Source organism: Penaeus vannamei, chromosome 14 (assembly GCF_042767895.1).
Source record: "Penaeus vannamei isolate JL-2024 chromosome 14, ASM4276789v1, whole genome shotgun sequence".
Classification (NCBI taxonomy): domain Eukaryota; kingdom Metazoa; phylum Arthropoda; class Malacostraca; order Decapoda; family Penaeidae; genus Penaeus; species Penaeus vannamei.
Genome location: NC_091562.1, coordinates 4,616,757 through 4,619,256, shown reverse-complemented (window position 1 = coordinate 4,619,256; position 2,500 = coordinate 4,616,757). Strand labels below are relative to the sequence as shown.

The following is a 2,500-nucleotide window of genomic DNA, read 5'->3' as shown; positions in this document are numbered from 1 at the left end:
TCTGTTGCTCATTATTGTTGTTTAATTCTGATGCTCATTACTTTCAATTGAATCTGATGCTAATTATTATTAATTAATTCTGATGCTCATTATTTTCAATTGATTATAATTTTCATTATTTCCCGTTGATTATGATTCTCATTATCTCATTAACGTACTTCCCAGGGTGATTAGATAATAAAATGTCATTATCTGTTGAAAGGGAAACTGGATATAATCATAACTCCTAATTATTATGATAATTATAATTGAAAGGCTATTAGTAACGATTTTTTTCTCTTAGTGTTATATAATGATATTAATTTTCATGAAGATACTCTTGATAATGGCAAACTCAAAATTATATTAAGATTCAATTAAAAATGGTGATTAAAGGAAATAGGTAATTATGATCAAGATTATTCTACTGTTATTATCACAATTAAAATTATTATTATCATAATCATCATCGTAATCTTCATCATCCCCATCATCATGTTCATCTTCATAATTATTATCATAATCATCATATTCATCATCACATTCATCGTCATGATCGTGCTCATCATCATACTTATCATCACAATCATGTTCATCATCATAATTATCATCACAATCATCCTGCTCATCATAATTATCATCACAATCATGTTCATCATCATAATTATCATCACAATCATCCTGCTCATCATTCTAATTATCATCACAATCTTCATGTTCATCATCATGATCGTGTTCATCATCCTCAACATCATCATCTATAATTGCTATTGTTGATATCGTTCTCTTGACTGTGCCATCATTTTTATCTTTATTTTTTCATCAGTATTGTTATTATCATAGTTACTATCATTATCATCATCATCACTATCATTATGATAATGATTATTGTTATTACCATTGTTATCATTGTTATCATTGTCATTAATGTTATCATTATTGGTGTTATTGTTATTATCATTATTGGTGTAATTATTGTTATTATAATTTTCATTATTATCATTATCATTACTGTTATCGTTTTCATTATTGTCATGATCATTATCATTATTATCATTATCATTATTATTGTTATCATTATTATCATTATTAATATTGCAATTATTATTAAATATTATTGTCGTTGATATTATTATTATCATTATTAGTGTTATTGTTATTATTATAGTTATCATCATCATCATTATTGTCATCATCATTTTAATTTTTAAATTTCTTATCGTTATAACTAATGTTACTATTATTTTATCAGCATTATCATTATTATTATTGTCATTACCATTATCATTAACATTAGTGGTATTCATGCCATTATCATTATCATCTTTTTTCTTATCATTATTATTATTGGGAATATGATAATGATAATGATAATAATGATGATAATAATTGTTATTATCCCTTCAAATACTAAAATGGTAATAATGATAATCACCATCATGATAATAATAATAATAATATTAATAATAATAATAATAATTATAGTAGTAAATATTATCATCATGATAATAATAAGGATAATAATAATAATTAAGTTAGGCTGACACAAGAATCAACACTTGGAATTTTCTGAGCTAAGCTTTTGTTCAATTGTAAATATCTCTCTATATATTTCCTTGGTTTAATTTTTGTCTTTTTTCTTGCCATTGTTATTACTCTCTGTGTTCATTACTGTATCCTTTACTAAGAAAAGATCACAAAAAAACAAAAACAAAAACATAAACAAACACCGAGTCAGAAAGAGGGCGGAGCTAATGACGTCATCACGTTTAGCCAATGGGAGTGCGCTGACAGTTATCAGCTATAGCTAGATGCTTAATTATTTGCATGGTTTATTCGATATTATTATAATTACCAGAAATAAAACCAAGAATCCCCTTCTTTTATTTATGACAATGAAGAGTCCTATAGTTCTATGGTTATACGTTTCTTAATAATGATGATAATAATGATAACGATAATGATGATGATAATGATAATGATAATAAAAATAATAATAAAAATATCAAAGATACTATTATTAACAATGATAATCATGATAATGACAATGATAATGGAAAAAAAAATATGAAATAAAAGTAATAATAACGAAAGTAGTATTATACTAATACCAACATTACTGGTAGTAAATAATAAACACGATTTCATATGCATGAACACACACACACAAACACACACACACACACACACGCACGCACACACACACACAAACACACACTCTCTCTCTCTGTCTCTCACACACACACACACACACACACTCTCACACACTCTCTCTCTCACACACCCACACACACACACACACACACACTCACACCCACTGCAACGCACCTATATCCAAAAGGAGGAAACGGTGGGAGTATACCACTTGGTTAACACATTCCCCTTGGGTGTAGTTCATCTCAAGCCCTGACTTCGCGCTCTCCGGTGTCGTCTTGCTCGAGTCTGTGGGCGGCGAGATGGGGCAGGAATAGAATAAAATGTTTTACATATATATGTGTATTTATATATTCATATATATATA

At 27.7% G+C, this 2,500-nt stretch overlaps 1 protein-coding gene across 1 annotated transcript in view; it reads left to right on the top strand.

The window, feature by feature from the left end:
* The window catches only part of LOC113826712 (BDNF/NT-3 growth factors receptor), a 128,373-nt gene that overhangs the window by 51,359 nt on the left and 74,514 nt on the right, over positions 1 to 2,500 (top strand). The gene's annotated exons all lie outside the window — the stretch shown is intronic.